Raw genomic sequence first — 24,374 nt, 5'->3', positions numbered from 1 at the left:
GGGGCAGGAGAATCTCTAGAACCTGGGAGGCAGAGGTTGCAGTGAGCCAAGATCATGCCACTGCACTCCAGCCTGGGTGATGAGAGTGAAACTCTGTCTCAAAAAAGCAGAACAAAACAAAAACAAACAAACAAACAAACAAAAAACTATTTAAAATGTGCCAGTAGTCCCAACAATGCCCTTTACAGCAAAAGAGGACTTTTTTTCTGTTCCTGGATCCAGTCTGAATTATGCTTTGCATTTACCTGCCTCATCTCCTCAGTCTCCCTTAATCTGTACTTTCTTCATCTTTTATGACATTGGCCTTGTTTGAAGGACATAGGCAGGTTGTTTTGCAGAATGTATCTTGGGTTCACACTGACATCTCTGATTCCAGTCCAAGGTCTCAGGATTATTCTAGCCTTACCTCCTTTTCAGATTTGCGACGCCTTTCTCAGACAGTAAGAAACATGGCTCTCATTATCTATATTTTACTCATTTGCTCAATCCTCATATACACATAGTCTCAGAATTCCTAACCATACCCCTGTGTAAAAAATAATAATAATAAATCACTAACTAAAGTACAACATTTGGCTGAGCATGGTGACTCGTGCCTGTAATCCAAGCACTTTGGGAGGCTGAGGCGGGAGGATCACTTGAGCCCAGGAGTTCAAGATCATCCTGGGCAACACAGAGACTCCATCTCTATTTAAAAAATAAGAATAGGCCAGGCACAGTGGCTCGCACCTGTAATCTCGGCACTTTGGAAGGTCGAGGCGGGTGGATAACGAGGTCAGGAACTCAAGACCAGCCTGGCCAAGATGGTAAAACCCCGTCTCTACTAAAAATACAAAAATTAGCCGGAAGCGGTGGCAGGCACCTGTAATCCCAGCTGCTTGGGAGGCTAAGGCAGAGAATAGCTTGAACCCAGGAGGCAGAGGTTGCAGTGAGCCAACATCAGGCCACTGCACTCCAGCCTGGGTGACAGAGCAAGACTCTGTCTCAAAAAAATAAAAAATAAAAAATAAAAAGACAATATTTGTGTGCAGTCATTTTTGCTTTTTGTCTTATAGTATCCAGTCAAAATAACTGCTTCCCAAAGTGACTTACTTATTTTCTTCCCCATGCCCGTGAGCGTGGTTACGTTATTCATCTGTAATATGCTTAGGTTCCTTTGTTTCTGTTTCTGTTCCATTTTGGGTCCCCCCAATCCTAGTTTATTTTAATTTATTTATGTTTTCACCCACTTCCTCACTTTCCTACATCTACTTTTGGAATGTGTGAAACATTACTATGCTTCTAAAAGAGGCAAAACCATACCAAAAGAATAAAAGTGTTTCTCCCTGCTCACTCCTACTTCCCATCCCCTCCTTTCCACCACGTTCCATCCCATTCCCTTTAGGTAACACATCTCGTTCATTATTGTTTCATGTGCAAGCTCAGGGTGAATGTGTTGGGCCCTGGGAGGTGGATTCCCATGATTCCATGCTCCGGTCCCCTTCTGCAGTAAATGTATCCAAAGTCCTGACTGCAAATGTCCATGCTTTTTAAATTTCCTCGGTATAATGTATTGAAGAGGGTGGGGGAATTCACCTGAGTGCATGATTGTGGGATCACCCAGAAATTAAGGAGTTTCACCATTTTATTTAGTTTAGGGTTTAAAAAGGTAAAGTGTGTTCTATATAGCTGCAGGAAAACAGCCAGTTGCATGGCAAAAATGATGCCATCTTGAAGCAAACCTACCATCATGATCAATGTTTGACTTCTGCATACCGAGGTATTCTGCAGCAGGGTTTTTAAACAGTTCCTGTACTACAGATAACCTTAATAGCAATGCTTATTTAACCTCCCCAGTTTTTTCTTTCTTTCTTTCTTTCTTTCTTTTTTTTTTTTTTTTTTCTGAGACAGAGTCTCACTCTGTCATGCAGGCTGGAGTGCAGTGGTGTGATTTCGGCTGACTGCAACCTCCGCCTCCTGGGTTCAAGCGATTCTCCTGCCTCAGTCTTCTGAGTAGCTGGGATTACAGGTGCCTGCCACCACGCCTGGCTAATTTTTGCGTTTTTAGTAGAGACAGTGTTTCACCATGTTAGCCAGGCTGGTCTCAAACTCCTGACCTTAAGTGATCCACCCGCCTCAGCCTCCCAAAGTGTTGAGATTGCAGGCGTGAGCCACTGTGCCTGGCCTCCCCAATTTTCAAGAGTTTTGGCAAGAAAGTCTGAGACCAGACTGGCTGGACATGGCTTCACTCTAAAAGTGTGCTATAGAAAGGATTCTTTCTGATGAGCAGGTGCAGGGTTTCACCCTCTTAGAGCTCCCTGAGACATGGCTTCTATTCCTAAGTCCCTATTAAACATTTCTTTCTGGCCGGGCATGGTGGCTCATGCCTGTAATCCCAGCACTTTGGGAGGCCGAAGAGGGTGGATCACAAGGTCAGGAGTTCGAGACCAGCCTGGCCAATATGGTGAAACCCCGTCTCTAACTAAAGATACAAAAAATTAGCCAGGCATGGTGGCAGGTGCCTGTAATCCCAGCTACTCGGGAGGCTGAGGCCGGAGAATTGCTTGAACCCAGGAGGCGGAGGTTGCAGTGAGCTGAGATTGTGTGATTGCACTCCAGCCTGGGCGACAGGGCAAGACTCCATCTCAAAAAAAAAAATTTCTTTCTGAGAAGCTGGGTTTGTCAGCCTCGTTCTTCAGTCTTTAGGGGTGGGTTTGCATATACCAGCTATTGTGGAACATTTGCTGAGCCAGGCAGGAGCTGAAGAACCAAAACATTGATCCTTTTGTGGTTCCTAAGCATGATGATTGGGTGTTCATGTGCTTATGTGAGATGTGCCTCTCTCAAACTTTGTTACAACATCAGCACATTATTCATCTGATATGAAAAAAAAAGAAAGAAATGGCTAAGGGGAATGAAGCATCTGTGCGTGAAATCCCAGGGTGGCCAGCTACATCTATGTGGGGTGGTATTATATATACCTCTGTTAGTTGCTTGTGGACCTCTGCATGAGTAGCGGGACATCCCGAAAACGCAGAAGGAATTATTACCTGAAAGCCATATAGTGCACTGTGGTAGGGAAGGATGGTGGATAACCTATCCAGTGGGCTAGCCACTTCTCTGGGCTGTTCATTTGGCATCGGCGGCCCAGCTAGCAGCAGAAGCGAAAACTAAATGGCTAGGGGAAGAATTGCAATGAGAAAAAGACATGTGACTTTCGACTTCTCTCCTTGCATCTCACATCATGAAGAAAATTGACGACCAAGAGAACAAAAATTAAAACCTTAGCATGTAGATAAATTGGTCCGCATAGGAGGAATGAAATGGAAATGACGAGAAATCAGAGCTGCCATGCATACCTAAGCCCGATTGGGATGTGAAAACTTGAAATCCCTGGGGATGTTGCAGAGAGGAATATTCCAATGACATAGAAGTCACAGCTGGATAAGGGAATGAAGATCATTGGCAAGCTCGCCCCTCATGTACAGGAAAGTGAGAGCTGAACAACTCCAGCAAAATGGGAGTCGACCAATCCAGGAGACTCTCACTATCAGGGTATATCACTCTCACTATCACTATCTCACTGCGACAGAACTCATAAAGATTGCAAAGATGTTTAAACAACCACCTAAGGAACCACTGACCTCTTGGATGGTCCGATTGTGAGACACAGGGTTTTTCTTTAGCTGGGAATCAAGCAGAGAAAAATGAGTAACATCATTACCCATCCAGCCCTACGGTGACACCTTTATAAGGCAGGAAGAATCATCTTGTGGAATAGATTATTCTAGCTATCAGAGAGGCTTGGCCTAATGAAAAAGATTTACCATGAGGGACTACCTGCTGGTGGTCAGTCAAATAGGCCCTGGGGCTTCTCTGGGAATTAGGAATGAGGCAAGCCTGATAGAGCAGTTTTTACTGCCAGGGTGAAAAAGAAATTGCTACAGCATGCACCAAGAGAATGCTATGGCCCTTTGCTGTCTTTTTTCAGTCCTGGAGTGGAACAAGATGCGTATGATGTGGGACAAGCCATTGCAAATTTGGAAAAAAACTGAGCAAACCAGGCACAGGGTAAGCTTGGGAACCCGATGAGGGCTAGCAAAAGGGAAAAAGAAAATCTCACAGCAAGAAAGAGGAAAAAAAGGGAAAGGGATAGAGATAAGAAGCACATGTTAAGTAAATGGGGCATGATTTACTGGGAGCAGAAACACCCCAATAAAAAATAGACAAACAAACTACTGCTGTATTAGCAGCCTCATAGAGGAAACTACAGCCTGAACAGCCATTTCACTGCTTCCTTTCTGCCCCTCCTGCAGAAGAGGGAGACTTGACCCCTTCTTGTAATGCCCCAACCTATCAGGGTGGATCCCACCCAGGCTCCAAAATTAGTAGGGCTGAGGTTAATCCCATGTTTGACCAATAGGGGGCAACCAGAAGCCCCATACTGAGCTCATCATTTGCTGGTCCTGAGAAATAAGAAGACTATTGCCTTACTAGATACTGGGACGGAATGTACTTTAATCCATGTACACATTCAGAAAGACCCCTTGGTCGGTGTGCTGCCATTGATGGTTATGGGGGACAAAAGATCCCAGTAAAAAGGACTTTAACACATCTCAGTTTGGGGAAAGTGTCCCCTGCCCCATATATGGTGTCTACTTCCTCTATTCCATAAAATATTTTAGGCATGGATATTTTGTTAGGAAAGACTGCGTAAACCTCAGTGGGATAATTCAGATTAAAGGTGGGTATAGTACAGGTATTCTCAGAGGAGGTCAAAATGGAAACCCGTACAATTCTCTGGCCCTAGGCAGGCTGTCAATGTTAAACAATACAAATTCCCGAGGAGCATGCTATAGTAAGTGCAGCTATTGAGGAACTTAGAAGGTGCATATTATCTGGCCAGCTCAAAGCAAAATTATCAGTTCCATCTGGCCTGCATGCAAACTAGACCGTTCCTGGCTGATGACTGCGGGTTACCGGAAATTGAACAAGGTAACCCTGGCTATACAAGCTGCAGTTTCTTAAATTACTCAGGTAGCCAACCACATCGTGTCTGTCCAGGGTACACATCACACTGTCTTAGGTTTGGCTAATATCTTTTTCTGCATTCTACTGTACAAATAATCACAAAACGAATTTGCTTTTACCTGGCAACGTTTCCAGTGTACCTTTCAAGTGTTGTCCTAGGGCTATTTCACACTCCTACAGTTTGTCACCTGATGATAGCTAGAGACTTGTCTTTGCTCTCACTCCTAACTTGCTTTTTTGGTCCTCCTTATATTTATAATATGATGTTAACCTCTGCGATGTTCACGTGTATTAGGAAAGTCTCAGGGCATTGTGCAATCTTCTGGAACAAGGATAGGAAATCAACCCTTCAGAAGATCCAGGGCCCAGGGCCTGCAGTGAAGTTTTAGGGGTTACATAGTGGGGTAAGATTCCTTTGATATTGGGTACATTAATGGACAAAGTCCAATAACTTCCAACTCTGAAAACAGCAGAGAAATCCAAACATTTGTGGGTCTTTTAGGATATTAGAGAGCATTTATCTCACCCTTAGCCCAATGTTTGAGGCCACCACATGGACTTATTAGAAAAAGGACACATTGAAACTGGGACACATCACAGCAGGGAGTTTCAACAGGCTAAAGTGCCAGTATAGCAGGCAAAAGCCTCAGGCACCCCTTGAGAAGGAGTAGCAATGACTTTGGATGTCACTGCTACTCCTGCAGGCAAGAGTTGGGCCTTATGGCAACCACAGTATGGTAAATCAATCCCTTTAAGATTCTGGTCACATTTATGGAAAGGAGCAAAACCAGATACTGAAAGAGGAAATTCTCCCTGACCCCTTCATAGGCCTCATGACGGGGTGCCTTGCTTACTCAGCCCATAGCTCTCAACCCCTTATGGGATGGGGAGCATGCAGGTGAGCAAGTGTAAGAGCCAGGGCAAGTGCTTTTGGGTGCTGGCAGGAGCAAAACTCTGCATGCCCCAAGGCAGCGTCTAAGGGTGATAAAACACCTACGGCCCCCAAAGCCCCAGAGGCCATGTGTTACGGTGAACTCTTTTAGCTTTACTGTCTGCAGATGGCTTAAGTAAGTGTTTAACAGCTCAGTGGACCCTCTGCCTTCTCGTGAGGGCAGAGGGTTAGCATGACAGCCCTTTGTATTCCAGGCTCTTGTCCAGCCTCCAGGAAAAATCAGATTGCACGAACAAATTGAAGGATAGCAAATGCGGGGGATTTTATTGCCGATGGAAGTGGGCTGTGAACAGGAAGAGAAGCTGGAAAGGGGAAGCAGTGGGAGGGTATTCTTCCCTGAAATCTGGCCGTCTTCGGCAAGACTGTTCTCCAAAGTCCTGCCTTCAAGCCATCCCTCTGAAGTCAAACTGCTTCTCTCCAATGTTCAGCTGCTTCTTTTCTTCTCCCCTTCTCTGCTCTCTGCCAGTGAAGCCTGGGTTTTTTGTGGGTACAGGATGGGGAGCAGGGTGGGCCAGGGGTGGTTTTGGAAAAGGCAACATTCGAGCAGGAAAATGGGGATGTAAAGTTCTCACTTCGGGCTGTGGTTCCAGGCTTGAAAGCAGGGCCCTTGACAGGAACTCCACCCTTTTCTGCCTAGAATCTCTCTGCCTCCTGTCCCTATCATTACTCTCCCATTGAACAAGTGCTAGCAGTGTTTAATGCTTTACAGCAGGTGGAATCATTGGCAAGGACCCTTCCCATGACTGTGAGAACCGGTCTACCAATCAAGGGATAGATAGAAGGATTATTTAAATCACCCACCTCCTTTAAAATCTCAAACATCTACTTTGAATAAATGGCACACCTATTTGCAACAATGAAGTGTCCTGGTAACCAATCCCTTAAGGCCAGAATTGCATGCTGTGTGAGGCCTTGTTACATGTGAGCAGGCAACCTCTTTGCCCCTTCCTACTCCAGTGCCTAGCACAATAAGAAAAAGAGTGAGCATCCCTGACCATGCTTGGTATACAGATGGCTCCAGCAAGGGAAACCCCTGTACTTGGACCGCTGTTGCTATGTGACCACAAACTGATACAATCTGGGTTGATATAAGTACCCACCACAATGGGCTGAGTTGCGAGCTGCTTGGTTAATAATCACACATAAGCCCTGGCCTCTGGCTCTTTGCACGGATAGCTGGGCTACATTCAAAGGCCTAATTATGTGGCTAACCCAGTGGGAACAAAAAAAAAAATGAATGTTTATGCACAAACCCATATAAGGCATAAACATGTGGCAAGACATATAGAGAAGCGGCAACACCCTGCAGCTGATGAAAGAGTTGGTACGTCATGTAATGATACACAATAGGACTCAGTTCCAGGAAATATAGAAGCTGACACTCTAAGAACAATTAGAAGCATTGTGCTGTCCCAAGCCAATCAATAGAGACCTGGGTACATAACAAAAGTAGTCATAGATGTGCAAGAGTAGGCTGGGAAATAGCCAAGAAGGCAGGATTGCCCCTAAAATAGAGCAACCTCCCAGTAGCTGTTAAAAATGTCGGTATGGCTTAGCTTTGTGTCCCCACCCAAATCTCATGTCAAATTGTAATTCCCACACGTCAGGGAGGTGACTGGATCATGGGGGCGGTTTCCTCCATGCCGTTCTCATGATAGTGGGTGAGTTCTCACGAGATATGATGGTTTAAAGGTGTTTGGCAGGTCCCTCCTTGCTCTCTTTCCCTCCTGCCGCCATGTGAAGAAGGTCTTTGCTTCCCCTTCACCTTTTGCCATGATTGTAAGTTTTCTGAGGCCTCCCCAGCCAAGTGGAGCTGTGAGTCAATTGAGCTTCTTTCCGTTATAAATTATGCAGTCTCAGGTAGATCTTTATACCAGTGTGGAAACGGACTAATACAAATGTTTACCACATTCTTTTTTTTTTTTTTTTTCGAGATGAAGTATTGCTCTGTTGCCCGGGCTGAAGTATAGTGGCATGATCTCCACTCACTGCAACCTCTGCCTCCCGGGTTCAAGTGATTCTCCTGCCTCAGCCTCCTGAGTAGCTGGGACTACAGGTGCATGACATCATGCCTGGCTAATTTTTTGTATTTTTATTAGAGATGGGGTTTCACCGTGTTAGCCAGAATGGTCTCGATCTCCTGACCTTGTGATCTGCCCACCTTGGCCTCCCAAAGTGCTGGGATTACAGGCGTGAACCACTGCACCCAGCCTACGACATTCTTGATTGCATCCACACTGTATACCATATCATGCAAGGCACACTCATAGGGCTGTCTACCCTATGACAGATCAGCAAGTGAATTATATAAGGCCTCTTTTTCTAAGTCAAGACAAAAAGTACGTATTGGCCTGTGTAGATACTGCTACTGAACTGCTGTGTTTGTCCTTGTAAGTGAGCTAATCAAGCCAGTACTATTAAAGGTTTAGAGGTTCTCAGTACTACGTATGGATTTCCTTGACACATTGACAGTAACCAAAAGATCCATTTTGCTGGACATGATGTGCAGGACTGGGCCAGGAAACACAACAGATCATGGTACTTTCATCTCCCATGTAACCTCCAAACATCAGGGTTAACAAAAAGGAAAACTGGTCTTCTGAAAGCACAAATTCAAAGTTTCCTGGGGAGGCTGGGCATGGTGGCTCACGCTTGTAATCCCAGCACTTTGGGAGGCCAAGGTGGGAGGATCACTTGAGGTCAGGAATTCGAGACTAGCCTGGCCAACATGGCGAAACCCCGTCTCTAATTCAAAAATACAAAAATTAGGCCGGGCGCGGTGGCTCACACCTGTAATCCCAGCACTTTGGGAGGCCGAGGCGGGTGGATCACGAGGTCAAAAGATCAAGACCATCCTGGTCAACATGGTGAAACCCCGTCTCTAGTAAAAATACAAAAAATTAGCTGGGCATGGTGGCGCGTGCCTGTAATCCCAGCTACTCAGGAGGCTGAGGCAGGAGAATTGCCTGAACCCAGGAGGCAGAGGTTGCGGTGAGCCAAGATCGCGCCATTGCACTCCAGCCTGGGTAACAAGAGCGAAACTCCGTCTCAAGAAAAAAAAAAAAAAAATTAGCCGGGCATGGTAGCATGCACCTGCAATCCCAGCTACTCGGGAGGCTGAGGCAGGAGAATCACTTGAACCTGGGAGGTGGAGGTTGCAGTGAGCTGAGAGCATGCCACTGCACTCTAGTCTGAGTGATAGAGCAAGACTCTGTCTCAAAAAAAAAAGTTTCCTAGGGAAACCTACAGTATTAATCCGTTCTCACATTGCTATAAAGAAATACCAGAGACAAGCCAGGCATGGTGGTTTACGCCTGTAATCCCAGCACTTTGGGAGGCTGAGACGGGTGGATCACGAGGTCAGGTATTCAAGACCAGCCTGGCCAACATAGTGAAACCCCGTCTCTACTAAAAATACAAAAAAAATTAGCTGGGTGTGGTGGTGTGCACCTGTAATTCCAGCTACTCAGGAGGCTGAGGCAGGAGAATCTCTTGAACGTGGGAGGTGGAGGTTGCCATGAGCCAAGATCTCACCACTGCACTCCAGCCTAGGCGACAGAGGGAGACTCCATCTCAAAAAAAAAGATACCTGAGACTGGGTAACTAGAAAAAGGATTCATTGGCTCACCGTTCTGCAGGCTATACAGGAAGCATAGCAGCTTCTGCTTTGAGGGAGGCCTCTGGAAGCTTCTGATCATGGTGGAAGGCAAAGGGGGCACAAGCATCTCACGTGGCAGGAGCAGGAGCAAGAGAGAGAGAGGGAGGAGGTGCCACACACTTTTAAGCAACCAGATCTCTCACAAGAGCTCACTCACTGTTGTGAGGACAGCATGAAGGGAGTGGGGTTAAACCATTCATGAGTAACCCATCCCCTTGATCCAATCACCTCCCACCAGGCCCCACCTCCAACACTGGGGATTACAACTGGACACGAGATTTGGTGGAGATATAGATCCAAACCATATCACCTATCACCTACCTTGCTAGAGTGGATGCACGTGTTATCTGCAGGCTTTATTTGTTTAACTTCAGCCAAAGTGGGGATGCTTGCTCCATATGACTGGTTAGGACCACCGTGCCCCTAGCCTACCACTGTTTGCATACGGGTAACTGAGAAGACTGCTTTGCTCCCAAACCTGGGTGACAACCAGCATATTTTGCGCATGACGACACTGACAGATACACTATCGGGGGAGAGGACACTGCACTGGGGCTTAGAATGGCAAATACCCCCAGGCTGGATAGGCTTTTTCCTGCCATAGATGGAGAAATATTCTCAACAGTTAGAGTGGTTCCCATTTATCCTATCGAATACTAGACCCATGATCACCCACTATAGATGGTCAGGGGAAACAGTATACTAGGCAAACTAACGCAGGAACAGAAAACCAAATACCGCACGTTCTCACTTGTAAATGGGAGCTAAACATTGAGTACACATGGACACAAAGAAGGGAACAACGGACACCAGGGCCTACTTGAGGGTGGAGGGAGGGAGGATCGAAACACTACCTATCAGGTACTAAGCTTCCTGCCTGGGTGATGAAATAATCTGCACGCCAAACTCCTGTGACGTGCAATTTACCTATATGAGACAACTGCACGTGTACCACTGAACCTAAAAGTTAAAAAAAAAAACAACAAAGCACAAATTCAAACTTTCCTAGAGACACCTACCTTGCAAAGGTGGATGAATATGTGATCTGAAGCCCTTATTTCTTTAACTTCAGCCAAAGGGATGAGGTGCCTGCCCCATACGACAGGTTGGGACCACCATTCCCCAAGCCTACTGTTGTTCACATACGGGAACTGCTTTGCTTTCAGATCTGGTTGACACCCACTGTATTTTCTGCATGAAGATACTGACAAACATTCTACCAGGGGAGGGGATAGTGTACTGGGGCTTAGAATGGCAAATACACCTAGGCTGGATAGGCTATTTCCTGCCAGAGAGAGGGGAATAGCCTCAACAGTTAGCATGGTTCCCATTGATCTTATTGAATACTGGCCCCCGATCACTCGCTATAAATGGTCAGGGGAAACACACATACCCCATGGTACAGTGGTGAGCTCTCTAATACGCTGTACTCTCAATCAAATTACTTTAACCACAGCTTCTGACACTTCATCCCTTGGGCAACATGGATGGTATATGACCCTGTCCCCTTTACAAAAGCCAAGAGCTGTCTCTATACTAACTACTCTAAATGAATGGACTGGTGTCATTCTAGTAGATGGAGAAGAACTTTCCTTGCAAGTACCCACTAAGTTTGCTTCCTTTCATCCTTAATTGTCATGTTCTGTCAGTACTATCACCAGTTGCCACCTATGGGCCCAAGACTATGCTGCTGGCTCACAGAAAAACATCTGTTGGGGCCGGGCACAGTGGCTCACGCCTGTAATCCCAGCACTTTGGGAGGCTGAAGTGGGCGGATCACCGGACGGAGCTCAGGAGTTCGAGACCAGCCTGGCCAACATGGTGAAACCTCATTTCTACTAAAAATGCAAAAATTAGCCGGGTGTGGTGGCAGGCATCTGTAATCCCAGCTACTCAGGAGGCTGAGGCAGGGGAATCACTTGAGCCTGGGAGGTGGAGGTTGCAGTGAGCCGAGATCGCGCCACCGCACTCCAGCCTGGGCGACAGATCGAGACTCCGTCTCAAAAGAAAAAGAAAAACATTGGTTGGATATCCGACCTCATGTCACTCGTCTGTGTTTCTGGCATGCTGTGGTGGGTATCTCCCTTCCAAGGATGAGATTGGAGAGAATATATAACATAAATGACCAATTTCTCAGACTGAACCCCCATTTTGAATGCCTTAGTCGTTACTGACTTCATAACTGGCCTCGGTCCTGGGGCACCTGGTGGCAGAAGCTACTTCTTGCTTTAGGTGCTGTGCTCCTGTGTTGCTTATTCTCCTGGTTTTGCCTTTATTGTTGCTGCAGCGTCTTCCTCCAATGAAGCCAGCGAGCTGCTGCTACAGCTATACGATATCAAGCACCCTCCCTCTAGATCCAGGGACTATCAAGGAACAGATGGGCAAGTGAGATTGCGAGGACCAGTACTGAGGAGTGGAGTGTAGGTACACAGCCTGCTGCATGGCTGGAGTGATTTCATCTTGAAGGGAAAACATCATGATGACAGATGTTTGACTCCCGCATACCAAGGTATTCTGCAACAAGGTCTTTAAACACTGCCCGTAGCATAGATAATGTCTCATAAAGATCCTTATCTAACCTCTCCGGAGGTCAGGAGTTTCCACAAGAAAGTGTGAAGTATGGCCAGGTGCTCATGTTTTAGCCTGTGCCCCAGATTTCTCAGCAGATGGCCTAAGCTACTTTGCTATAGAAAGGATACTTCTGGCCGGGCGAGGTGGCTCACGCCTGTAATCCCAGCACTTTGGGAGGCCGAGGCAGGTGGATCACTTGAGGTCAGGAGTTCGAGACCAGCCTGGCCAACACAGTGAAACCCCATCTCTACTAAAAACACAAAAATTTAGCCAGGCATGGTGGCTCGCGCCTGTAGTCCCAGCTACTCGGGAAGCTGAGGCAGAAGAATCACTTGATCCCGGGAGGCAGAGGTTGCAGTGAGCCAAGATTGAACCATTGCACTCCAGCCCGGGCGACAGAGCGAGACTCAAAAAAAAAAAAAAAAAAAAAAAGGATACTTTCTGGAGGACGGGTGTGGGTTCCACCCTCTTGCAGCCACTGGAGACATAGCTTCTGTTCATAGGTCCCCATTAAGTGTTTCTTTCTGAGCAACTGGATTTGTCAGCCTCTTTGGCCTCTCGGTGCCCTTGGCCTTTGAGTGTAGGTTTACATAGGCCTGCTCACTACGGAACAATACCAATGTGGCCAATATATTGTCGTTACTTATAGAGCAATTACTACAACAGTAGAAAATAAAAGGTTACCAAGTGTTGTCTTCCTGTCTTCCTTCCTTCTTTTCTTACTTTTTGAGATAGACTCTCACTTTATCACTTAGGCTGGAGTGCAGTACCGTGATCTTGGCTCACTGCAACCTCCACCTCCCGGGTTCAAGCCATTCTCCTGCCTCAGCCTCCTGAGTAGCTAGGATTACAGGCACCTGCCACCACGCCCAGGCAGTTTTTGTATTTTTAGTAGAGATAGGGTTTCACCATGTTGGCCAGGGTAGTCTTGGACTCCTGACCTCAGGTCATCCGCCTGCTTTGGCCTCCCAAAGTGTTGGGATTACAGGCGTGAGCTACCGCGCCTGGCCTGCTGATCTCTTTCTGATACATTCTTTCCATCTCCAGCTCTCTAAACCCTCTCTTACAGACTCTCAGACTTTCCTCTCCCTCCTACACTCTCTTCCTTTTCTTTCCTCTCTCTCTGCTCCTCATCTCTTGGTTAAAGATGTTAGCTGCTACATCTGTAGCCAATGTCCAAATCCTAATGCAACAACAAACATGGCCAGTGACATCTGCCTTTAAGTACTTGTCACATACTGAGGGACTCCAGCAGGGTCCTAACACCCTGCCAAGGTCACCTGTGCATCATCCGCTCCAGCCTCCGGTGAAACAATCCACTACAAACCACCTCTGGAGACGTGGCACCAACTACCAGGGAGGCAGCCAGGGAAAGATGAGGAACTCTCAGCATCTTATTTCTGCTCGGGACCAAGGTTCCTGAACTGGAAAGGGCCCATCTGCTCAGCCCTCCCCATCACCCCTACAATACTGCAGGGTTTCATAAAGATGTTTTTTTCACTACTGACACCTACAAGCTTCTCACTTTTGTGAAACAAACATTGTAAAGGTTTTTTTTTTTCATAATTAACTAGATTTAATTTAGAGGAAATTTTTTAACTCATATTTTTTAGTTAGAAAAACACCATCTTGGGCTGGGCGTGGTGGCTGTAATCCCAGCACTTGGGAGGCTGAGGTGGGCAGATCACATGAGGTCAGGAGTTCGAGACCAGCCTGGTCAACATGGTGAAACCCAGTCTCTACTAAAACCACACAATTTAGCCAGGCATGGTGGCACATGCCTGTAATACCAGCTACTCAGGAGGCTGAGGCAGGAGAATTGCTTGAACCTGAGAGGCGGAGTTCAGTGAGCTGAGTGCAGTGAGTCAAGATTACGCCACTGCACTCCAACCTCGGTGACAGAGAGAGACTCAGTCTCAAAAAGAAAGAAAAAGAGAGAGAGAAGGAAAGAAGGAAGGAAGGAAGGAAGGAAAAGAAAAAAGAAATAAAGAAAGAAAGAAGGAAGGAAGGAAAGAAGGAAAGAAAGAGAAAGAAAGAAAGAAAGAGAAATCAACAGAGGCAGAGACAGAGTGGGCTACTTGGTAAGGCGGTATGGAAAGTCTCCTGCCTGAGGCACACCCACCCAACTCACAGGTGAAACTGGAACGGAATCAATGAGGATGTAAGTCAGGGATCTGGCTACTCTAGCGCCTCTCTGGAGGACCCCTTGCCCTGCCGTCAGTCCCACTGAGACCCCCCACTGTCCCTCCTCCAGGACAAATTCACATATCTAGTGGACTCCCTGGAGAGCCCTCCCAAGGCAAAAAGTCAGGAACTGCAGGCTAATGCTTCCCTCCCACTGCACAGGCCTGGGGAAGACTGGGAAGGGGCTAAGGAAAGTAGAGAAACTGCCCTCTCTGCCCAAGAGCAGCAGACACATCTGCAGGGCAGGAGTGAAGGACCCACATCTGACACACTTGGGATTGGGCTTCAGAAAGTATCCCCTCCCTGTGCTGTTTGTGTCTCAGCAGGTGATTTTGTCCAAGCCTCTTCCCCCAGGTACCAGGATGTACCAGCTGCACTAGCAGGTTCAAAGCCCTCAGGGGACGACCCTGTGTCCCAGATTTCTCAGCAAATGGCCTAAGCTACTTTGCTTTGCAGCTCTGCAGGCTGAAAGGAATTACCCCTAGGGGCCAGGGGCCAATGAAGCTGTGGGAACTTCTGGGCCAAAGGAGGAAGAGCACTTGATGAATTATTCAAGATTTGATGGATATTGGCATCTGAATTTTGCTATCGGCAGGCAGTGCAGATCTCAATGTTCACCTGAAAAAGATGCTGAGCCTGGGCACCAGTGCCACCACCTTTCAAGGATGCTGTGCTTGGTGGTCCGGCTGGGTTGGGCTGCTGTCATAGAAACCCAAGTTACACAGCCCCACTAACACATCAGTTTTGCCAGAAGGTTCAGGCCACAGGGCTGGGCGACCATCTGGACATTAAGCCCCCAGGTGCTGAGGAGGTTGCTGACGCAAAAAAAGGAGCAGCAAGGTCACTGAAAGTAGAGAGTGCTTCAGCCAAGGATGCTCATAAATTCAGTCCTTCACTCAGCTCACCCTGCCTATCCTTCAGAGGCTCAGCTGAGAAGTTACTCACCTCCACTCCCATTCTTCCAGTCTTTGGACTAGCCCAGTTTCACAGAAATGCCTCCTGAAATGGATAATCTGATTCCACACCATGAATTTAGCCTAGCTTGATACATCAGGCTAGAAAGCCTGATTTATCAGCCTAAGAGCACCAGGAACAAACCCGTAATCTGACAGTGTCAAGTTTATTAACCCTTTGCAATGAGGGAGGCTGCACACCAGAAGGACCATGGAATGTCTCACCCAACAAGGAAAGGATAAAAATCTTATAGGATCTGAGGAAAGGATGAAACTTACGTGAAATTACACAAACCCTGCCACATCTGCCCGTGCCATGTTGTCTACCAAGTATATTAATTGTGAGGAGCACATCTGTGTATCTACTTCTAACGCAGAGTTTCTCGGCCTCAATGCTATGGACATTTTATGCTGGATAATTCTTTGTTGTGAGGGCTGTCTTGTGTATAGTTGGATGTTTAGCAGCAACCCTGACCTCCACCTACTAGATGCCAGCGCACTCCCAGTCCCAGCTATGACAAATGAAAATTTCCTAGGCATTGCCAAATGTCCCTTGGAAAGCAAAATTACCCCTGGTTGAGAACCACCACTCCAATAGTTTATTGATAGTGGTAGTGAGTAGTAAGTAAAAGGTTTTGTGGAATGGCTTCTATTTTTAGGAAAAAAAAATATTAAATGAGGGGCACATTAAAATAACAAATTTGTGGTTAAAGGTAAGCTCATTGTTAAAGTTAAAAAATAATGTCAGCCGGGTTCGGTGGCTCACGCCTGTAATCCCAACACTTTGGGAGGCTGAGGTGGGCAGATCACAAGTTCAGGTGTTTGAGACCAGCCTGGTCAATATGATGAAATCCCATCTGTACTAAAAAATACAAAAATTAGCCGGGCATGGTGGCAAATGTCTATAGTCCCAGCCACTTGGGAGGCTGAGGCAGAAGAATCGCTGGAACCCAGGAGGTGGAAGTTGCTGTGAGCTGAGATTGCACCACTGCACTCCAGACTGGGCGACAGAGCAAGACTCCATCTCAAAATAATAATAATAATGATGATGATAGGTGGGGCACAGTGGCTAACTCCTGTAATCCTATCACTTTGGGAGGCCAAGACGGGAGGCCTGAGGTCAAGAGTTCAAGACCAGCCTGGGCAACATTGGGAAACCCCGGTCTCTACTAAAATACAAAAAATTAGCCAGGCGTGATGGTGCATGCCTGTAGTCCCAGCTACTCAGGAGGCTGAGGCATAAGAATTGCTTGAACCCAAGAGGTGGAGATGGCAGTGAGCTGAGACTGTGCCACTGCCCTCCAGCCTGGGTGACAGAACAAGATCCACTCTCAAAAACAAACAAACAAACAAAATAGCTGGCCCAGCACAGTGGCTCATGCCTGTAATCCCAATACTTTGGGAGGCCAAGGTGGGCAGATCACTCGAGGTCAGGAATTTGAGACCAGCTTGGGTAACATGGTAAAACGCTGTCTCTACTAAAAATATAAAAGTTAGCCACACGTGGTGGTGCTCACCTGTAGTCCCAGCCACTTGTGAGGCTGAAGCACTAGAATCTCTTGAACCTGGGGGCGGAGGTTGCAGTGAGTCGAGATCACGCCACTGCACTCCAGCCTGGGCCACAGAGCTAGACCCTGTCTCAAAAAAAAAAAAAAAAGGCATTTACGATAGCGTTAAAAATGTGAAATACCTAAGGTTCAATTTGACAAAGGATGTGCAAGACCTGTACACTGAAAATTACAGAACTGCTGAGAGAAACTAAGACCTAAATCAATGAAGAGCTATACCTTGTTCATAGGCTGAAAGAGTCGATATTGTTTAGATGTCAATTCTCCCCAAATTTAATCTATGGGTTTAACACAATATCAGTCAGAACTTTACCAAGATTTTTGGTAAAAATGGCAAGCTGATTCTGAAATTTATACGGAAATGCAAAGGATCAAGAGGAGAAAAAACAACTCTTAAAAGAAGGAAAGCAAAGCTAGAGGGTTTAACACTACCCGGCTCAATAATTATTATAAAGCTGTAGTAATCAGCGCTGTGTGATACTGGTATTAAAATCAAATAGATAAATAGAGCAAAGTACATACTCCAGACATAAACCCATACATATGTGGACAGCCCTTTTTTAAGATGCAAAGGCAGTGATGGAGAAAGGATAGCCTTTTCCACAAATGATGCTGGAACAACTAGATAGCTTTATACAAAAGAATGTGCCTGGATTTCTACCTCACACATCCCATACAAAAATTAACTCCAAATGGATTTTAGACCTACATGTGAAACCTAAGCGTATAAAACTTCTAGAAGAAATGACAGGAAATAAAGTTTGTGACCTTGGGTCAGGCCAAGATTTCTTACATTCGACACCAAAAGCACAACCCAGAGAACAAATTGATAAATTGGATTTCATCGAAAAAAAAATCTGCTCTTTAAAGGACACAGTTAAGAGAATGAAAAAAAAAAAAGCCACGTGTTAGGGAAAAGAACTTTTGTAAAGCATGTAACTGTTAAAGGACGTGTAGCCACAATATAGAAAGGACTCGCAAAACTCAAATATAAGAAAGTAACCCAATAAAAAAGCCAAAAAGATTTGAGCAGAAAATATGTAGATAACAAATAAGTACATGAAAAGCTACCCAACATCATTGTCATTAGGGATAGATAAAAATATAATGATATGCAACTGTACACTCATTAAAATAGCTAAATTTAGGCCAGGCGCGGTGGCTCACACCCTAATCCTGGCACTTTGGGAGGCTGAGGCAAGAGGATCACTTGAGTCCAGGAGTTCAAGATCAGCCTGGGGCAACTTGGTGAAACCCCATCTCTACCAAAAATACAAAAATTAGCTGTGCATGGTGGCTCGTGCCTGTAGTCCCAGCTATTCAGGCTGGGATGGGAGAATCGTTTGAACCCAGGAGGCAGTGACCCACTGCACTCCAGCCTGGGTGACAGAGCGAGACTCTGTCTCAAAAAAAAAAAAAAAAATAGCCAACCATAGCAAATGTTGGCATAGATATGTGGGAGCTGGGATTCTCATACACAGCTATTTGGAATGTAAAATGGTACAAAGGTATTTTAAAAAACCTTTATAGATAATAACAAAATCTCTCCAGTGACGATCTGTTATACCAGAAATACATACAAGAAGGTCTAAGTTGGCCAGGCGCGGTGGCTCACACCTGTAATCTCAACATTTTCGGGGGCCAGGGAGGGAAGATTCCTTGAGGCCAGGACTTGCGACCAGCATGGATAACATAGCAAGACCCTGTCTCTACAAAATAAAAATATATGTAAAAAAAAAGAATGAAAGTCTAAGTTATTGAACCATAAAACTGGCAGATACATTTTTCTTTTACTTTGTTTTATTTTATTATTATTATTATTATCATTATTATTTTGGTTTTTGTTTTTTGGCTTTTTTTTTTCTGAGATGGAGTCTTGCTCTGTTGCCCAGGCTGGAGTGCAGTGGCACGATCTCAGTTCACTGAAACCTCTGCCTCCCAGGTTCGAGCAATTCTTGTGCCTCAGCCTCCAAAGTAGCTGGAATTACAGGCACATACTACCATGCCCAGCTAATTTTTGTATTTTTAGTAGAGACGGAGTTTCACCATGTTGGCCAGGCTGGTCCCAAACTCCTAGCCTCAGGTAATCCACCCGCCCAGGCCTCCCAAAGTGCTAGGATTACAGGTGTGAGCCACCGTGCCCAGCCTGACCCATATATTTTTCTGATGTCTTACTTGACAGCAACGGTTTACCTTGAGGACGACAACACCATCGCCCGCATCTTGGGTTTTCCCACTCTTTTCAAGTGATATAGTTGCTATTTGTGCAATATTTCACCAATGTAAAGTTTTCTTCTGTTTTTTTTTTTTTGAGACAGGGTCTTGCTCTGTCTCCTAGGCTGGCATGCAGTGGTGCAATCTCAGCTCACTGCAACCTCTGCCTCCCAGGTTCAAGCAATTCTCCTGCCTCAGCCTCCCAAGTAGCTGGGACTACAGGTGTGCACCACCACCCCTGGCTAATTTTTGTATTTTTAGTAGAGACAGGGTTTCACCATATTGACCAGGCTGATCCCGAACTCCTGGGCTCAAGTGATCTGCCTGCCTCAGCCTCCCAAAGTACTGAGATTACAGGCGTGATCCACCGTGCCTGGCCAAAGTTTACTTCCAAAAAAAAAGAACTGAAAATATATCATGGATTGAAATAATTTGGGGCTCAATAAATAATATTCTTGGGTAATCATGGGGAACTCCAGGAGCTACATAATGCTGGCCTTTTTTTTTTTTTAAGATGGGGTCTCGCCATGTTGGCCAGGCTGGTCTCAAACTCCTGGGCTCAAGTGATCTGCCCACCTTGGCCTCTCAAAGTGCTGGAGGATTACAGGCATGAGCCACCAGGCCAATGCTGGCTTTTTCATCCATCCATCCTTGGGTCAGAAGGTCTGCAGCATCCTGGGTCCCAGGGTAGGCCCTGCCCTCACGCAGAGATTTGTTGCCACCACCAGGGCAGAAGATCTCTGCTGTTCTCTGCGGGAAAGTGCTACACAAAAAGATCTCCACCATTCTGGTTTCTCACACCGCAGTCTGCAGCCCTGACAGTCAGCATGTCCCTGTACACAGCTGGCCACAGACTTTCCTGCCTGTAGATGTGTCCCTGTCATTTACACATGCTCTCTGCAGACACTGGAGTTTAGAATCTCCTATGGTGGAGAGTCGCGTTGGGGGGAAGAATCAGCCAGACAGGTCTTTGTCCTTCCTCTATTGTTTGTTGACTATTTAACTTTGGACAAATCTTAGTCTCTGAGTCTACATCTATGGCATGGGGCAATAAGGCCATCTACATTGTATGTTTCTGGGGATTATGTTTTATGACTCCCCGTAAACCTGAAACAGAGCAGGCGCAGAGTAAATGCGTAGTATTATTCTCATGTTTGTGGTTTAATAACAACGGCTAATTGTTTATTGATCACTCACAATGTTCCCAGTCCTATGCTAAGTGCTTTGCAAGCACACCTTACAACAGCCCTGTGTGGGAAGTGCGATCATTGCCTCATTTCAGAGGAGGAACTGGAGGGCCTGGGAGGTTGAGTGACCTGTCCAAGGTCATCAAATGTTGGGGCTGGGAAGTGAACTCAAGTCTGTGTGACTACACAGCCCATATCCCTCCTGTGTTAGTCTGTTCTCACACTACTATAAGGACATACCTGAGACTGGGTGATTTATAAAGGAAAGAGGCTTAATTGACTCACAGTTCCACATGGCTGGGGAGGCCTCACAATCATGGTGGATGGAAAAGGAGAAGCAACGGTACATCTAACATGGTGCCAGGCAAGAGAGCATGTGCAGGGGAACTCCCCTTTATAAAACCATCAGATCTCGTTAGACTTATTTGCTATCGCAAGAACGGCACAGGAAAAGCCCGCCCCCATGATTCAATTACATCCTACCAGATCCCTCCTACAACACATGGGGATTATGGGAGCTACAATTCAAGATGAGATTTGAGTGAGGACACAGCCAAATCATATCATTTCCCAACAGGTTGGACTGCTTACTACCCCACGTGGCCTCAAAAAACTCGTCACTCCTTTACAAACCCAGTCACCCCAGAACTTTAGAACAAGGTTTCTGACTTACTCCTTGCAATGGGCTAAATAATGACTCCCAAAGATATGAGGGTTTAATCTCCAGAACCTATAAATATTACCTTATTTGGAAAATGGTTCTTGGCAGATGTGATAAGTTAAGGATATGGACATACAGAGATTATCTAGACTATCTGAGTGGGTGTACTGGTTAGGGCTCTTCAGAGGACAGAGACAATAGGATATATATATATATATAAAAGGGAGTTTATTAGGGAGAATTGGCTTACATGATTACAAGGTGAAGTCCCATGATAGGCTGTCTGCAAACTGGGGAAAGAGAGAAGCTACTTACATAGCTTAGTCCAAATCCAAAAGCCTCAAAACTAGAGAAGCTGACAGTACAGGCCCTAGTCTCAGGCCAAAGGTCCAAGAGCCCCTGAGAGGCTGCTGGTGCAAGTCCCAGAGTCCAAAGGTCAACAAACCCAAGTCTGGTGTCCAAAGGCAGGAGGAGAGGAAGCCGAGAGGAAGAGAGAGACCAAACAGACTCAGCAAGCAAACTGCTGTTCTTCCACCTGCTTTGTTCTAGCTGCACTGGCAGCCAATTGCATGGTGCCCATCCACACTGAGGGTGGGTCTTCCTCTAACAAACAGTCAAACACTGACTCAAATGTCAGTCTCCTCTGGCAACACCCTCACAGACACACCCAGAAACAATGCTTCACCAGCCATCTATGCAGTCCTTAATCTTGTCGAGTTGACATCTAATAGTAACCATGACAGTGGGCTCTAAATGCAATCACGTGTATCCTTATAAAAAAAAAAGGCAGGTGGAGATTTGAAGAGGTATACAGAGAAGACAATGTGAAGATGGAGGAGAGAGAAATTTGGCCTTCAAGATTGGAGTGATTGATATAGTTTGGATGTTTGTCCCCTCCAAATCTCAGGTTGAAATGTGATCCTTGATGTTGGAGGTGGGGCTTGGTGGGAGGTACTTGGATCATGGGGGCAGATCCCTCATGACTGGCTTGGTGCCCTTTGCACGGTAATGAGTGAGTTCTCACTGTTAGTTCACACGAGAGCTGGTTGTTTAAAAGAAATGCCATTTGACCCAGCAATCCCATTACTGAGTATATACCCAAAGGATTATAAATTGTTCTATTATAAAGACACATACACACGTATGTTCATTCTGGCACTGTTTACAATAGCAAAGACTTGGAACCAACCCAAATGTCCATCAATGATAGACTGGATAAAGAAAATGTGGCACATATACACCAGGGAATACTGTGCAACCATAAAAAAGGGTGAGTTCATGTCCTTTGCAGGGACGTGAATGAATCTGGAAACCATCATTCTCAGCAAAATGACACAAGAACAGAAAACCAAACACCATATGTTCTCACTCACAGGCAGATGTTGAACAATGAGAACACATGGACACAGGGAGGAGAACATCACACACTGGGGTCTGTTGGGGGTGGGGAGCTAGGGGAGGGATAACATTGGGAGAAATGCCTCATGTAGGTGACAGGGGGATGGACGCAGCAAACCATCATGGCATGTGTGTACCTATGCAACAATCCTGCAAGATCTGCACATGTGCCCCGGAACTTAAAGTACAATAAAAAAATAAATAATAAATAAATAAAAGAGCATGGCATCTCTCTTGCTCCCTCTCTTTGCCATGTGACATGCCTCCTCCCCCTTCACCTTCCACCATGATTGGAAGGTTCCTGAAGCCCTCACTAGAAGCAGATGCCGGTGCTATGCTTGTACAGTCTGCAGAACCATGAGCCCAATAAGCCTCTTTTCTTTATAAATCAACCAGTCTCAGGTATTCCTTTATAACAATACAAAATGCACTAAGATGGTAATGCCGCCAGAAGCCAAGGAATGCCAACAGCCACCAAAAGCTGGAAAAGGCAAGAAAGGATTCTCACCAGACATATGGTGGCTCACACTTGTAATCCCGGCACTTTGGGAGGCCGAGATGGATGGACTGCCTGAGCTCAAGAGTTTGAGACCAGCCTGGGCAACATGGTAAAAGCCTGTCTCTATCAAAAATACAAAAAATTAGCCTGGTGTGTTTGTGCATGTCTGTGGTCCCAGGTTCTCAGGAGGCTCAGGTGGGAAAATCACTTGAGCCTGGGAGGTGGAGGTTGCAGTGAGCCGAGATTTCACCACTGCACTCCAACCTGGGTGACAAAGTGAGACTCCCATCTCAAAAAAAAAAAAAAAAAGAAAAGGAAAGAAAAGAAAGGATTCTTTCTAGAGCCTAAGAAGGGAACATGGCCCTTCTAACACCTTGGTTTTGCCCTAGCAAAACTGTTTTCAGACTTCTGACCTCCAGAACTCTGAGAGAAGAAATGTGTGTTGTTTTCTGCCACCAAGTTTGCGGCAATTTATTACAGTAACCACCAGAAGTTCATACCAATTTTGGCACCTAGAGGGGGAGTGCTACTGTAGCAAATACCTAAAAATGTGAAGGTGGCTTTAAAATTGAATAATGGCTGGGTAGGGGCCAGAAGAATGTTGAAGAACTTGATAGAAAAAGCCTCGATTTACGTGAACAGACTGTTGGTAGAACTGCAAACATTGAAGGCAGTTCTGATGAGGGCTCAGAAAGAAGTGAGGAACATGGGAAAGAAAGCCAATATCGTCTTCAAGAACACAGACATCATCATAAGCAGAATGCTGGTAGAAACAGAAACATCAAAGGTGTGTTAATAAGGGCTCAGAAGGAAATGAGGAGCATGTTATCGGAAACCAGAGGAAAGGCAACCCTAGTTACATACTGACAGAAAACTTAACTGAATGGTGTCCTACAGTTATGTGGAAAGTAGAAATTACAAGCAATGTGTGTTATTTATCTGAAATCCAAAGAGAAATTGTAAGTGATGATCTTGGATATTTACCTAAAGAGGTATTACAAGCAAAGTGTTAGGGGTATGGCCTGATTTCATCTTGCTGCTTATAGTAAAATGTGAGAGGAAAGAGATAAACTGAGGAAAGGACAATTAAGCAAAAAGGATCCCGGACTTGGTGATTTGGGAAATTCTCAGCCTATCAACATGGCATCACGCCTGTAATCCCAGCACTTTGGGAGGCCAAGGCAGGCAGATCACGTGGTCAGGAGATCGAGATTATCCTGGCCAACACACTGAAACCTGGTCTCTACTAAAAATACAAAAAATTAGCCAGACATGGTGGCACATGCCTGTAGTCCTAACTACTTGGGAAGCTGAGGCAGGAGAATTGCTTGAACCCGGGAGGTGGAGATTGCAGTGAGCCGAGATTACACCACTGCACTCCAGCCTGCGCAACAGAGTGAGACTCCGTCAAAAAAAAAAAAAAAAAATGCAAAAGACACTAAACTTAAGAGAGGCACTGTCAGGAATCATGCTCTAGAGAGAAAGTCAAGAATGTTTGCTAGTGCTGAAGAGATTAGGC

The 24,374-nt window shown here is 45.8% G+C and overlaps 1 non-coding gene and 1 pseudogene across 1 annotated transcript; one reads left to right on the top strand and one right to left on the bottom strand.

Annotated features, from left to right (window-relative positions):
- The window catches only part of LOC135269918 (uncharacterized), a 69,871-nt pseudogene that overhangs the window by 13,292 nt on the left and 32,205 nt on the right, over positions 1-24,374 (bottom strand).
- Positions 2,759-2,862, top strand: LOC135270005 (small nucleolar RNA U13). Its single transcript, XR_010338233.1, has one exon. It is a non-coding gene; the product is annotated as a small nucleolar RNA U13 (small nucleolar RNA).

The sequence above is a fragment of the Aotus nancymaae genome, unplaced genomic scaffold (genome assembly GCF_030222135.1).
Source record: "Aotus nancymaae isolate 86718 unplaced genomic scaffold, 86718_ANA_hifiasm-v0.15.2.pri h1tg000058l, whole genome shotgun sequence".
In the NCBI taxonomy this organism is placed as follows: Eukaryota; Metazoa; Chordata; class Mammalia; order Primates; family Aotidae; genus Aotus; species Aotus nancymaae.
Note: the sequence above shows the minus strand (reverse complement) of the source record. Positions and strands in the feature narration are given on the sequence as shown.